This window comes from Asterias amurensis, chromosome 2 (assembly GCF_032118995.1).
Source record: "Asterias amurensis chromosome 2, ASM3211899v1".
Taxonomy (NCBI): Eukaryota; Metazoa; Echinodermata; class Asteroidea; order Forcipulatida; family Asteriidae; genus Asterias; species Asterias amurensis.
In genome coordinates, this window is record NC_092649.1 from 21,967,058 (window position 1) to 21,983,526 (window position 16,469).

A 16,469-nucleotide genomic window follows, 5' to 3' on the forward strand; every position below is an offset into this window, starting at 1 on the left:
GGTTTCTGCATTCAATGTCTGGCATGGGGTTTCTCGGTAGGTATCAGCAAGTGTCAGTCGGTGCTTGTAAGTGTTGTAAGTGAGTTAGGGTTAGAGTAACGTTTAGAGTAAGGGTTAAAGGGTTAGGTTGAGGATTAAGGCGAATGTGAGAGTGAGGGATAGGTTTATAGTTAAGTTTAGGCAGACACCTACCTAGAAAACCCATCACAGACATCAAATGCAACATCACTTACTTTAAAGAAAATTCACCTCAGTCAATCTAACATTTTTGTCAGTTTTGACACAGTCTCTCTCGTCCCAACATACCCAAGTAAGAAGCATGCCTCAACACCAAACAACGCCTACAAGTGGATCCTTTCACGACAGACAGCACAAGCCTCACTTTTTAACAAGTCCACAATCTTCTAATAACCTGTGTATTTTTATCCAGCTGGGTCGGCATTGGATCTCCTCTATTCCTGGTCCTGGCAATTTGCTCATACATGTATGAACTCTGTTCCAACTGCCAACTGGATTCCATCAAGAATGTTGATCTTACCCTCTGCTCTTCTATGTTGATGATACCTTTGAGGTTTGACCCAGCTGCAAGGCAGTTCCTCCAACACCTAATAAACCAGCAGCCACTGATCAAATTCACCATGGAACAAGAGAAGAACAACACCATGTCTTTTCCTAGATGTTCAAGTCACCAGACAAGCAGATGGCACCCTTGTCCAAACAGTAAACTACACCGGAAGCAGACACAATGACTGATTTCCTTACAACCCTTCATTCCATTATCTACACTTCAAGTCTGCCATCCACAACACTTGAACCCACTGACACCTAGATAGCTTGTAGCACCACTTCACCACATCAAGACACCACTGCAACTACACCAATATAGAGCAGCATGCGGAGGAGGAAGCACTGCCGTCAAGAGCGTCGTTGATGGAACCGCCGTCGCGCTCCTGTAGATTGGTAAAAACCCAGCTCTTGTTTCCATTACTGTGTAGCGTGCAGTGGAAGCAGCACTGCTGTCTTGATCCAGGACGTGCGCAGCCCGTTTTCCAGACAATGTAGGGCCGCCACCAGAACTGCCGAGTCCTCATAGCCGGCCAGTGTGAGGTATCCGGACAAGAGAAGCAAGAAGGACGATGTGCGCATGCCGAAGCGAGATGCCGAGTCCATTTTCCTGATTACCTCCTCCATTTTCCCACACACTTTGTTGGCAAAGGGAAGTTTAGGGGAAGTCGACCCCCTGTCTGCAGCCAGTTTGTCTGACGCAGAGTCCGGCAGAACTTGGGTCGAAAAATGTTTATCAAAATCCCAGGCAGGGAACCGACAATATGAATCAGCCCACTTGGGGTAAGCAATCCAAGAAGAAGCTGACATAATGCCCTCCATGCGATCAGTACATACGCACATGGAGCAGGGCCTGTCCTCCTCTTAAACGATCACAGTTCAACAGGGGAGTCATCCGTTTACTCGGCCGGAAGGTCCAGTACCCGCGCCATGTCCCTCTGGACAAGGCGCAGTTCAGCAATTAAGAGCCGTTGAACACTTGAGCCAAACTCATCCTCTTCAGGGACGAGTTGCTTTGTGGGGAAATCCACATGGTTGGTGCGGGCCGGGTACCCTGAGCCGTGTGGAGGGGGAAGCTCTCCGGCTTCGTGCTGGTAGAGCGGGCGGTGCACTCCGGAATTGAGCCACTCTTTGCACTGCCTCTCTTGGTCGTTGCCCTGGCACCAGTTTTTTTGCCTTGCCGGGGCGTTTGACCTTCAATTTGGTTGACCCACGCATGCTGACCGAAAAGGGGGAGCGGAAAGCATCCACTCTTTGATCGGTGGGTCCACCAACTGATGCAGCCGACTAAAACTGCGGGGCTGGTTGAAGTGCTGCGAGCTAGGCGATGGAGTGTCGCGGGTGCAGCCCTCCGAGAGCTCTGACTGTCCCCGGGGAACGGACACAACACCGGTATTGACAGTCGAAGCACTCCCCAATTTCTTTACACTACTCATAATTTAACTCATAGAAATCAAACTATATATTTCTCAAACTCTCTACAACAACAACTATAAGTCTACAACTTCTAGTCTTTAGGAAAGCTCTCAGCAAAGGATAAGGCGCTCTTATTTTATCACAAAAATGGTGAACTATTGGACACAGATTTATCACGTCCTTACCCACTCGGGACTAAGAGAAAAGAGGACGACTACGTGGCAGGCATGTCGCGGGGCGTTGTGGGTAGGACGGTGGAGGGCGCTATTGTGTGTGTGTGAGTGAAAGTTTAAGCATTTATTGCCTCGCGGCATAGGGAACATGCAAATTAGTAATTTGACTCTACCGGTATGTACAGTGAAGTAGACTCGAGTTGTTTTATTTAACCAAACAAATACTTCAAGACCACTATTGGCCAATAAAACCCATAAGCAGCATGAACGGATCAGTGCGAATGAGGAGAACTTGTGGTTTGAAAGTTTCATTCACAATCATTGCCAGTAAAAGTGTAATTGGTAGGCCTATAGAGAAATTATTTTAAGAAGTAAATTAGTAAAATGATGTACAGAGGAAATCCCACGGGGACACAGCGGTTTGCTCATAAAACTGTTTTTATTTCTTTATTCTTTTTGTTATTTATTTATTTATTTATTTATTTACTTGTTTGTTAATTCATTGTTATTAATTTAGTTATTTAACTTTTTTTTTTATTTATCTATTAATATCTCTTTATATTCATCTATTCATTTATCTATAAATATCTCTTGATGGGTGGAAGGAAAATCAGGGTTATGTATCTTGGGTTCACTGAAGAAACAAGGGTAGGAGGGTGCACAGGTCTTAAAATGACAGTATATGGGTGTGCGATGGCTTGAGCCTGACGGAAAGATCAGAGCTGCTTGGTGATTCTGCATTCAATGACAGGAATAGAAGAGGTGGACAGGACCACAGTCCACAATCAACCACAACCCTAACTCTAACCCTAACGCAAGTCCACACCCTGGTCTTGCAAACCTAAAAAACACTAAGCCACCAAGACACAACCAAAACAAACTAATGCCACCATCTAAGCTATACCTCAAGACTAATCAATCTATATCATGTACGCCACTGTTTTCATATCCATCACAACTAGAACCATGAGGGTGACTAACATTCTGTCGACCAACACTAACAGACGCCTACCAAGAAACCCTATGCCCACCACAAAAATGCAAGATCACCAGGCAAGCCATCATCACAACTATCTACTGTCATCCCAAGCCCTTTGCATCCTCCTGCCCTTGTTTCTTTGATCAACCCAAGATACACAATCCTGATGTTCCCCTCTGCCCCATCATGGCATCCAGGGGCGTAACAACCTCTAACATGGCTAGACATATTACCAAGATCCTCCACCCACTTCTCATTGTATTTTATACCTTTTTTTAATTTACAGGTTGAATTTAAAATAGGAAATCTGTTGTGTATCTTGGGTAACTTTTTCGGATCGATAGATATTACATGTTTTTTTACTAATATGTTTGATTGATTATATATCTGTTTACTTGTACTTGTACCTTTATTGTTTTATGATCATATTTTTGGGATGTTATTTTTCACCTTCTAATGATTTTGCTTTTTGTGGTTAAATGATAGTTTTTATTGTTGTAAAGCGCTTGAGGGCATTTTTAATGGGTTTGACGCTTTATAAAAAGAGTTTAATTTTTACTTTTGATTACTATTATGAGCAAACTGCTGGGTCGCGATGGTATCTCGTCTATTCCTATTTTACACTTTTAAAGTACCATTTCTATAAATCAATGACTTTTGCTTGATATACACGTTTCTAGTGGGTTTCATTCTGGTATTCCTTCTTACAAACTTGATCTTTGATACTGAGTAGTAATTGCATGGTCCATTCTAAAAACATCACTGAAATATATACGCAAACAATGAAAATGGGCAATTCCTCTTGGAAGGACACAAAAAGTGATGCTGCATGACTTATGCAGAATCATTTACAAATTTCAACGCTGTTTGTGATAACATAAGAAGTAATATTTGGCACTGTGCTTACACAAACAAGTGCCTTTGCATAGATTTACAAAATTGATGCAATCTGTACTGACCTGATTCCATTCTTCTTCTTGCAAGCTTGAGTGTAGATCCGACCTTGACACAAACATTGATAATGCTTGATTTCCCATCAAACAAGAAGCTGTAAAGTCATGCATCTTGGTATAGTTCAACCACATCTGGAAATAAAGTGAGAACTTTAATTGAATGGGCAAGTTGTGATTTTAATATTCTGTGATGAACAAACAGAGGCATGAGAACCACAATGAGAGATAAACATAAGTATGCACTCATAATGGGCTCTTCCACCAGAGGGACAACCTTAGCAAAGTATTTTTACTAATGTAATAATAATTCTAAGCAGTTTTACCTGAGTGCGCCTTGTTGCTAGACAACATCTGAGCAGAATACACACAGTTGAAGACGTTTTGAACATCTCATTCTCCTATGCTTCCCAGGCCGCGTCTCTATCTGCAACTTGCCATCAAGCAATGATATCACTACAATAAAGCTTCATGGCATCAAATAGCACTTTAGGGGCTTGAGCCACTTAAGCTGCCATTGCATGAGGCCCTGATGGAATGCCTCCCTTCACATCTTCCAACACATCTGTTGTCTCATTCCGAACGATTCCTGCAAGGGCATATAAAAAAAAAAAAAGGGGGTTTGAACAAGGGCAAATTTACGGGAGCAGGAATTGCAAGTCCAGCTCCAGTCAATTTACCTTGTTCAACCAACATTTTAAAGATCTACCCAGTCAGTTTCCTTTCTGGTTTCTTACTTAATGGGTAAAACAAGTGTTCAAACACAATGAAAAAACCTAATAATGTCACAGGAATAGAACAGACCATGCAACCTACTAGCAGATTTGATAATGATTTTTATGATGGTATGAGACAAACCACTGTACTGCACAGGTCATTGGTTTGTTAATTTTGTTAAACAAATCCCTAATCTTTTTTGCTTTTAACTTTTTAATTTTTAATTACTATAGTTTTACAGAATATTTGGAATCCTTTTGTAGTTTGTATTTTTTTTTAATGGTTTAACTAAGGTAACAGCTGGACTTGCCTATTTTATATAATTTTATTGTGGGTTTTAATTCAGAAATTTATTTTCAGTTTTGTTTTCTTATAGCTTTTGTATTTAGCTGTTAAGCGATTTGGGGAATGTTTTGTTATTATTGTTATTGTTGTAAATCCACAACTAATATGGTTTACATCCACGCTATGCATTTGATCCATCAACAATTTAGCCTATATTAATTGTGGATGACAGATCCCAAAAGAAACTCTAGCGTAAGACGCTGTATTGTTTCAAGATGAGCATTTTTGTACAGTAAAGTAAAGACAGCATCTCCTACACCTTGTTTTGCTCTATAAGCAAACTGATGGATCGATCTGTGGTTTGTGACAAATACAAACATTTAATAATCTGCTCAAAACACTTCATAGCAATTCCAAGTGGCCATGGTCAATAATTGTTCATAGCAACTTGTTTGGGCATTTTGGATATCAGAGTTGACCATAGAAGATATAAATACCTTCAGACCAATATCCAAAGACCATTGATACAGGCAGTGAAAAACTGGGGCAAGTGTTAGAAGGTGTACACCTTTTCTGGGATGATCATGGCTTTGCAGAAATTGATGTATGACAAAATCATCTCTGTAGCCTCATCAGTGTGGCAGATGTTTTAAAGACCTCTCAATCCCTATAGGCCTACTACAAGCATGCCATTAGAGTAGCCATTAGTTCTTACAAGTGTTTAAGATGGTTTTAATCATTGAACATACTTGGGTAGCAGTTGAAGGTGGTGTATACCTAGCCCTTCATCTTCAGGGACGGCCCCTTTTATTTAAAAAATGGGGCCAGCTCCCTGAACTTCTTCCATCCACTCCTCATGCCGGATGTCAATGCTGCATCTGAATAGCTCCCTCGGCACCCATCATGTCATCAAGGTAGCAGAACGACTCAACCATCTCAAACATGTCAAGAACATGATGCTAGCAGCCTGAAGACTACCTTTCACGCAACTACATCACCTGTGAACCCATGTCCTACAAGTGTTACACTGGACTGACTTTGCAGCTACACCCTTCCCACACACACACCACACAGCCATGTACCAGAGCTCGTCATTGGTCCATTGATGATTCAACTAACCATCACTATGGTCTCCCCAGCCTTTATCTTCAGACCCTTAGTTTCCAGACAAGCTCTCCATGCTGCAATCTTTCCCTGTAACTCTCTTTTGTCCATGCTTGATGATATTTTTCTTCACACTCCTTGCACACTTCCATAGCATTTGTCAAGCATCCATTCCGTTACCAAAAAACAAACACTAGGCACAAAGATCGAAAATGAAGAGAAAACAAACAATCATCTTGGGTTGACCAAAGATCCGAGGGCAGGATGATGCAGAGGGCTAAGATGCAGTATGTGGGTTTTTGATTTTCTGATGGCTTAGGGACTGAATAAAAAACCAAAAACTGGTTGGTGATTTTGTATTCAATGTCTGGTATGGGGTTTCACGGTAGGTATCCGCAAGTGTCAGTCGGTGCTTGTAAGTGTTGTAAGTGAGTTAGGGTTAGAGTAACGTTTAGAGTAATAATCCTTTAGCATTCAGAATTATTTGAGTTGGGAGTAATTCAACCTTGAAAACCCCCGAAATATTGATGAAAATCAGACTCTGTTTTTTCGAACTTCGATAACAATTCTACTGGATAAAACATGGGCCCCATACACATAGCCGAGTGGCTACAATCGTCATAGCTTGGCTCTCTACGCGCACCGTGTAATACACACTTAAGTTACTGAAAACAATATTTACGACTAGTCGCGAATTTAGTCACGACTAGTCGCAGAATTATTCACGACGTCGTAAAAAATATACGCAACTAGTCGTGAAAATATTCGCGACTAGTCGCGAAAATATTCGCGACTTGTCGTGAGTAAATATACAACGTTGCGAAAATATTCGCGACTTGTCGTGAATAAATATACGACGCCGCGAAAATACTCACGACTGGCTGTGTCCCTTCAGGGCCACCATATTATGTAACCCGTAAAGAGAGGTGCCTGCCGCGCAAAACATTTGTCCGGCCTGATATTGTCTTGTGTTAAGAATAGTGCATTTTAATAGGCCTATTGGTAATTTTTAACTTGGTTTTAGGTCGTTCCTCCGATGTTTAACCCCGGGGTGGGGGTGTCTGATAGGCCCAATGCAGCCAAATTATGAATCAAGGGCCACAACTTAAATAGTATACACCTTTCAGCCGCACAGCTGGTGTCGTTATTAAATTACGGGCTTAACGTTTGAAAGAATACCACCACGACGCGCGGTGTCGGCCGGGGGCGGAGCTCCAAAAGGGGGAGATTTTAGCATATTTTAAGAGGTTGTATCTCATAAACGACATAAAGAATGGATTTTATTTGTGGTTTGTGTTCTTTTTAGCCATAGTGGAACAATTAAACAAAGTTTGTAAATCTGAGGTAATTTGACAACTGGTTAATTTCAACCCATAGGTTTGTACATTAAATATTTGGGGGAGGGGGTGTCTGACAGACCTAATGCAGCAGAAAATTTGTCTGGCGGTTGATTTTGTTTACTTAGTATCATGGTAAAGCCCATTTCCACTTGGTTTCATGTGGTACCTAGAATGTTTGGTTCAGCCCATTATTTTGCCTCTTTGTTGGGGGTCCATGCGCCACATGCAGCGGGGGTCCCCGGCAGACATCCATATCTGATTATGTCACGTTATCCACTCAACGTTCCCGTAGTCAAATATTGGTACCTCGTTCCTTTAACCAAAGTGCTCTGGGCTTCCGGTCTAATATTATCATTTCCATCAAACTGCCATATCAAAACAAAATAAAAACTTCCATAAAAAAAACAGACAAGTCAAAATGAATTAATTTAAACGTATCATTTAATTAAATTTATTTTCATTTATAAATATAGTTTTATTTATCAAAAAATATATAACAGTCTATTGGCTTTGCTATTGTTCAATAACCACTGTATACAAAAAAATAAAATGAAGCCCCTACCCCCCACAAAATACACAAGCAACTCTTAATATAGCAAATATCAAGAATTATTTTAAAACTACAATCATGAAGATTTGATGAATTAACTTAAATGCATCATTTAATTAAAAAAAAACATTTATAAATATTATTTTATTTATTGAAGCAAAATATATAACAGTCTATAATTGGCTTTGCTATTGTTCAGTAACCACTATATAAAAATTAAAATTAAAAATAAAAAATAAATTATTTTAAAACTACAATCATGAAGATTTGATATCAGAAGATGAACTGGCAATGTATTTAAAACATTTCAAAAGAATTTCACAAAATATTTGGAGAGAATTGTTTTAATTTAATTTAATTTAATTGAAATGATTTGATGTTTTTAACTTGTAAAGACAGTAAACTTAAAGACACTGAACACTATTGGTAACTGTGAAAGACGAGTCTTCACAGCTGGTGTATCTCAACATTATGCATAAAATAATTACAAACTTGTGAAAATTTGAGCTCAATTGGTCATCGAAGTTGTGAAAAGAAAATGAAATTAATGAAAGAAAAAACACCCTTGTCCTACGAAGTTGTGTGCGTTTATGGTTGATTTCGAGACCTAAAGTTCTAAACCTCGAGGTATCACAATTAATTTCGTGGAAAATTACTTCTTTCTAGAAAACTACACGTTACTTAATTCAGAGCTCCGTTTCTCACAATGGTATACTAACAACAGCTCTCCATTACAATCCAAACTCACAAAATTTTCTTTGAATCTACACATTTTGGTTGTTTAGCCAGTCTCAACTGATAAAATGTCTTCAGTAGCCCGTTCTGTATTATTATTTGGAACCATAAAATCATTGGAAATTTGTTGACCCCAAGTCTGAAAAATTTTGACCATACCGACATAGTTCTATTTTTTTTTATTTCGGACCAAAAATCCAAACTCACAAAATTCTATTTAAATCTAAAAGTTTTGGTTTTATACCCAGACTCCACATGTAAAATATCTTCAGTAGTCCGTGCTGAATCATTTGGAACCATAAAATCATCGGAAAAAATTTCACCCTAAATCTGAAAATTTTGACCATACCGGCATGGTTCGATTTTTTTCATTTCGGACCTAAAATCCAAACTCACAAAATTCTCTTGAAGTCTAATAATTTTGGTTGTTTAGCCAGTCTCAACTGATAAAATGTCTTCAGTAGTCCGTGCTGTATCATTTGGAACCATAAAATTATCGAAAAAATTTCACCCTAAATCTGAAAATTTTGACCGTACCGGCATGGTTCGATTTTTTCATTTCGGACCTAAAATCCAAACTCACAAAATTCTCTTGAAGTCTAACAATTTTGGTTGTTTAGTCAGTCTCAACTGATAAAATGTCTTCAGTAGTCCGTTCTGTATCATTGGGAACCATAAAATCATGTGAACATTTTTCACCCTAAATCTGAAAAATTTGCCGAACGAGAACTTTTTGAAGTTGAGTTTCTAGTAAAAAATCTGAAAAATGTGCCGAGCCGGTGTCGCATGCAATTGTGTCCTCTATGCAATATTATCCAGCAGACATTATCGCATATGCGATAATGTTCGCCAGACACTTTTGCATAAGCAATTGTGTCCGCCCGGACGCTGCTGCACAATGCAATTGTGTCCGCTCGGACACTGCTGCATAATGCAATTGTGTCTGTCCGGACACATTTGCGGACACATTTGCATGTGCAGTTGTGCCCGCCCAGTGCAAAACCATCCATGCAGTAAATTAAACGCCCTTGGTCGACGGAACACGTTTGGCATTTTTTTACAAGCAAAAGTGTGTGTCATGAATGAAATGGGAAATGTTCGGCTGTTGGTATTCGGTGCAATCATAAAATACGTGAATATTCATGCTGCATACTTAAGTTCAGTACATGCACGCGCTCGCTTACGGGTTTTTTGCATAGCCCCGGTTTGCATATGCAAAATTGTCTGGAGCGGAAAGTTTTGCATGGCGGACACAATTGCATCTGCTATCAAGGGCAAATTTTCAGTTTTGAGATCAAGCAATTTTCGGTGATTTTACGGTTTCAAATGATAGAGTACACATAGTGCATATGCAAACTTTCCAGGGCTAGCTACGCAAAAACGTCCAGTGGACATGTACCTACGTATTATGAATATTCACGTATTTTATGATTGCAGGGAATATCCAACAGCCGAACATTTCCCATGTCATTCATGACAGCATGCACTTATGCTTGTAAAATAATGGTGAACGTGTTCCGTTGACCAAGGGCATTTAAGCTTACTGCATGGAAGGTTTAAAACGGGGCGGACACACCTGCATATGCAAATGTGTCAGGGCAGACACAATTGCATAATGCAGCAGCGTCCGGGCGGACAAGATTGCATATGCAAAACCCTCTGGATATTGCATAAAGGACATAATTGCATGCAAAACAGGCTTGGCACATTTTTCAGATTTTTGACTAAAAACTCAATTTCACAATATTCTCATTATATTTCAAACTCTGGTTGATTTACTATTAGTCAGCACTGATGAAATGTCTTTTAGTAGTGCACTCTGTATCATTTGAAACCATAAAATCACCAAAAATTGTTTGATCACAAATCTGAAAATTTGCCCATGCCGGTAGCAGATGCGATTGTGTCCGCCATACAAAACTTTATGCTCTGGACACTTTTGCATATGCAAACTGTCGGGCTCTATGCGAAGGGGTACATGACTGTACATGTACGTGCGCCTGTAAGCGAGCTCACTGAACCTATGCAGCATGAATATTCACGTGTTTTATGATTGCAGCGAATATCCGACAGCCGAACATTTCCCATGTTATTCTTGACATGCACTTATGCTTGTAAAATAACGGTGAACGTGCTCCGTTGACCAAAGGCGTTTTAATTTACTGCATGGACGGTTTTAAACGGGTCAGACACAACTGCATATGCAATGTGCACTTATGCTTTTAAAATAATGGCGAACGAGGGCGTTTAATTCCGGTCCGAAATGAAAAAATCGAACCATGCCGGTATTGTCAACATTTTCAGACTAAGGTTTTAAAAAAATTTGTGAATTTTATGGTTTCAAATGATACAGCCACACTACTGAAGACATTTTACAAGTGGAGTCTGGGTAACAAACCAAAATTATTAGATTTTTAGAGAAATTTTTAAGTTTGGATTTTTGGTCCAAAATAAAAAACAAATCGACCATACCTGGGTATGGACAAAATTTTTGTTTTGGGGTCAAACAATTTCCGATGATTGTATGGTTCAAAATGGTACAGAACGGACTACTGCAGACATTTTATCAGTTGAGACTGGCTAAATCACCAAACTTATTAGATTTCAAGAGAATTTTGTGAGTTTGGATTTTTGGTCCGAAATGAAAAAAGTCGACCACACCTGGGTATGGACAAAATTTTCGTTTGGGGGTCAAACAATTTCCGATGATTGTATGGTTCAAAATGGTACAGAACGGACTACTGCAGACATTTTACAAGTGGAGTCTGGGTAACAAACCAAAATTATTAGATTTATAGAGAAATTTGTGAGTTTAGATTTTTGGTCCCAAATGAAAAAAGTCGACCATACCCGGGTATGGACAAAATTTTCAGATTTGGGGTCAAACAATTCCGATGATCTTATGGTTCTAAATGATACAGAACGGACTACTGAACACATTTTATCAGTTGAGACTGACTAAACAACCAAAATTATTAGACTTCAAGAGAATTTTGTGAGTTTGGATTTTTGGTCCGAAATGAAAAAAGTCGACCATACCCGGGTATGGACACAATTTTCATTTTGGGATCACACAATTTCCGATGATTTTAGAGACTGGGTAAACACCCAAAATTATTAGACTTCAAGAGAATTTTGTGAGTTTGGATTTTTGGTCTGAAATGAAAAAAAGTCGACCATACCCGGGTATGGACAAAGTTCCCAAAAAAACTGTGATGCTGGCACGGGTCGAATTTTCAGATTTGGGGTGAACAATTGTTTGTAATTTTATGCTACCAAATGATACAGAACAGACTACTGAAGACAATTCATCGGTGCAGATTTAGTACATCAGCAAAAGTTTGAGATTAATTGAAGATTTTTTGAGTTTGGGTGTTTTGGTCAAAATCCCCAAAAATCTGTGGCGCCTGCATGGGTCAAGTATTCAGATTTGGGGGTCAAACAATTTTCAGTGATTTTATGGTTTCATATCATAGGCATACAGAACAAAATACTGAAACGTTTCATTAGTGCGGACTGAGTAAATCGTTCTCAATGAAACTCCCTCTCCATTAGGTCCAGTTAAATGTTGAAAGACAAAATCAACCAGGTGTTGTCCCATTGGTTGACATTGTTGAAAGTGTTTGCAAAGACTTGTGCTTTTTATGGGGAGAGAGAGTTATTACATGTGCCCATATAATCAAGGATACTAGCAGAGCAAGCAAACAGTAAACATGGATTACCTTAGGCCTATAGGGTGTGCATGCATCATCTGAGGCGCAGCCACTCTTGGACTGTGGAGAACAGCAAGTAGTACAAGAAGAATGGTGCAGGTAAGATTTCAGGGCGGGAAGAAGAGGCGTAGGGTGTAGAGGCTGCAACTGTCCTGTTCAGCTTTTAGCTGCAATTTGGAGGGAAAATGACCTAACACAGTGTTATTAAAACAGTTTGGAATAAATTCCAACCTTTCTAAGTCAACCAAGCATTATTCATAAATACCTCAGGCAGTTTCGCTATTCCTATTGGTGGAGAGCGCGTCACGTGGGTGTGTATAAACCTTTGTTTATGACCAGTAAAAAGTGTTGAAACATGGGCGAGACACGCGAGCTTGCACCTGTTCTTATAAGACAGTTTTGTCATGCCTATTAGTCGAGAGCAACAGCTGAAACAGTTATGCCACATTACACAATACACGCAACGCGCACAGCATTCCCTTATAAGGAGTTGCTTACCCGAGGGCGGCGAAGAGCTTTACCATTTCATAGCTGGAGGGGTGTTGTGTTGAAAGAAATCATTGAACAATTAAACAATTTACATTTATTTTACTTTTTTACAAAGAATTGTTCATGTTTTTGACCGAAACAGTATTCAGAAATGGGAATCAAAGTGTGTTGAATCGGTTTTCACCTAGTGGTTTAAACCCGCCGAGGCCTGGTTCTTGATAATTTACCTTGACTTCCTCTTGGTAAAATTATCAAGAGCCAGGCCTCGTTGGGATTAAACCACCAGTTGAAAACCGCTTCACCACACAGTGATTCCCCTATTTAAAAACCAATGATTTATGTATGAAAGATCAAATTCCCCACCAAAGGTTTTTTAAAGGATGAATTATTCCCTGTACATTTAAATAATGCAATCAGGAAGTAGGTACGACATCTAAAAAGTGAGTTGAATGTGTAAGATTTCGTTAAAGGTGGTGGACACTATTGGTAATTACTCAAAATAATGATTAGCATAAAAACTTACTTGATAACAAGTAATGGGGAGAGGTTGATATAATAAATCATTGTGAGAAACGGCTTCATGTGAAGTTAAGTGGTTTTCGAGAAAGAAGTTATTTTCCACGAATTTGATTTCGAGACATCAGCTTTAGAATTTGAGGTCTCAAAATCAAGCACATGAAAGCACACAACTTCGTGTGACAAGGGTGTTTTTTCTTTCATTATATGGCAATTTCGATGACCAATTGAGTTCAAATTTTTACAGGTTTGTTATTTTGTGCATATGTTGAAATACACCATGGAGGTAGAATTGGATACACCAAGTGAGAAGACTGGTCTTTGACAATTACCTATAGTGTCCAGTGTATTTAATACAGATTGTCTTAAATGTTGGTACAATTAAATTGCAAGTGTAACAGTCTTAAGTTTACGGGGCTAGTATTTCAACCTTGTATCTAGTACACAATACTTCTTGGCCAATATAATTTCACATTTCAGTTCCCACATTGTCCCGAGTCATCTAAATGTTATTGTTGTGAAACAGTTTTGATGAGTGAAAGGGTGGACAAACATTTTACCGAAAATCTCCTTTACCACAAAATGCCGAGAATGCCTGCTATTGAGAGTTCCCTGACGAAATTCTCCAACATTGAAAATGTTTCCAATGAAACAGAGAGAGTGCTCATCTCTTAAAGGTTGACTCGCTGATAAGAGGAAGTTGTAAGCCACAAAGACCTGCGTGTTATGACAGAACGTATGAGATCTATTGAGAATTTTGTACGTTTGAGTTTTTGGTAAAAAAAATAATAATTTCTGTCAGTTTGGAAAAAATTTCAGATTTGTGGTCAAAAATACTGTTAATAGTAATAATAATATGCCTTTGATATTTTGTCATGGGGCTCGGGAAAAAGTACTGACAAACTCAGTATACAGAGCTTACACACATCGGTGCGTGGGTAAAAACAAAAAATTAACATACAGGCCTAGCACATTGAACTTCTAATTAGTTGAACACTTTCACCTTGGTTTCTTAAGTCGCTCACTACATTTCATTTGCTTGGGCAAGACAACAAAACACAATTCAATTTGAACAATGAAGATTTCTTGCTTAAACACCTGGGTATCTTGACAAAGCCAAATCTCCCAATAGACAACATACCTGTATTTGAAAATTTCTTGCTTGAACATTTCTTTCTTGAAACAATCGCTCATAAGACAAAAACAACACATTGAAGATTTCTTGCTTACTCCATGCTTAAATACATATCGCTCATTGGAAAAAATAACTGTAGGATAAGTAGGCCTACTTGAAGATTTCTTTCTAGATTGAAGTTGAAACCTCCTTCTTGACATTTCGCTCATAAGACAAAATATGACACACTCTAAAATTTCATGGACCATGATCTTTGGAAGAAAGTCTGCTTGAATGTACGCAACTTGCCCTTGCTGAAACACTCACACGATACGAGTCGTACGACTGTACTTATACTAGTTTTAACTGCTGTGATCTCGGCCTCCCCGGGGCCCTGCGCGTGGCTGAATGCATACCGTGTTTTTGGCTCATCTCTCCCCGTCATGATCGTGTCTCCGCCCCGGTCATGTCGTCCGTCCCGGTGCTTCCGTGGTAAGTGTTCGAAGTAAGCTCCTTGGACTTCGGGGATAACTTTCCGTATGGCGCCACCACTTTTTCACTCATTTTTACAAAAAGGGATATGTCAATCAGGTAAATTAGATACTATATTATTTTATTTCGAATGAAAAAGTGGTGGCGCCATACGGAAACTTTTCCGCCTAAATTGGAGCAATTAATTTATTCCAAAGAGTAGAAAATAGATGGTTCCATCCTGCGGTTATTAGTCTTGGCCCAAGACGATGGTGCTTGATTCTGGATAGTGTACTACGCGCGGTTGAATCGCCAAAGCGCGCCCGCCACGGTATGATTTAGTTACGTGGACGGCTCGAAATCTAGACTACACTCTGCAAGCTTTTTCTGCTGCTAAAATCATTTCAAATAACCCTTTTTCCCAAAAAAAGAAAACAAAAAGGTGTCCTGTAAAAAGGAAGCAGGCGGGGACGCTAAACATTTCTATTTTTTTATTTTTAATTGGTCTAATATTATTATGTTTTGGGTATTTACACACCCACAGAGCCTGTTTGAGAATGCCGTGTACAACTCTAAATTGGTACTTGGTGATCACAGTTGGTAATTTAATCCTTAAATACAGTCCAAAAGTTTTATCTTTATAATACAAAATGATATAAGTTCTCTATAAGATTTTATTGTTTTCGCAATCTTTTCTTACCTGCTGACTATGTCGACTGTTTTAGAACTGCATTGTTGTGTATCAACTATATATCAGTTGACATTATTTAATAATAATCTTGCACTTCTTTGCCCCCCCCCCCACCAAAAAAAAAAAAAAAAAAAAAAAAATTAATCTTTGCCCCACCAAATGAAAATGCGTAGTTACGCCACTGATGCATTGAGATAATGAGGGACGACTTGGTAAATCTGCCTGTATACACCCAAGCCAAATGAGTGCACTCCTTTTAGATACCCATCCTGTCTTAAAAATGACAGTTGTTGGGTTTTATAGCTAAAAATGAGCTTTACTTCGTTGTGGGGTTGTAACATATTTGACACTTTATGATTAATTGATCTTATTTGAATAAACAAATTGCAGTCTAGTTGTTCCACTGTCTTTGACAGATATCTTTGTCGTTTTATGCAAATATAAACACGTCTTTTTTAACTATAGCACCCCCCCCCCCTTTCAGATGCTTGATTTCGAGACCTCAAATCCTAAATCTGGGGTCTCGAAATCAAATTCGTGGAAAATTACTTCCTTCTCGAAAACTACATTACTTCAGAGGCAGCCGTTTCTCACAATAAACCTCTACCCATTACTCGTTACCAAGAAAGGTTTTATGCTAACTATCTATTTTGAGTAATTAC

General features: G+C 39.1%; 1 long non-coding RNA gene across 4 annotated transcripts; it reads right to left on the minus strand.

The window, feature by feature from the left end:
* Positions 1 to 4,455: 4,455 nt before the first annotated feature.
* Positions 4,456 to 15,369, minus strand: LOC139934051 (uncharacterized). 4 transcript variants are annotated; one of them, XR_011785686.1, is made up of 4 exons: positions 14,673 to 15,368; positions 14,092 to 14,248; positions 12,536 to 12,693; positions 4,456 to 4,671 (listed from the first exon to the last, which is right to left on the minus strand). It is a non-coding gene; the product is annotated as an uncharacterized lncRNA (long non-coding RNA). The 4 variants fall into 4 exon arrangements; XR_011785688.1 differs by lacking the exon at positions 4,456 to 4,671 and having other exon boundaries at positions 12,331 to 12,716; positions 14,108 to 14,248; positions 14,673 to 15,369; XR_011785685.1 differs by lacking the exon at positions 4,456 to 4,671 and having other exon boundaries at positions 12,331 to 12,693.
* Between the last annotated feature and the right edge of the window lie 1,100 nt (positions 15,370 to 16,469).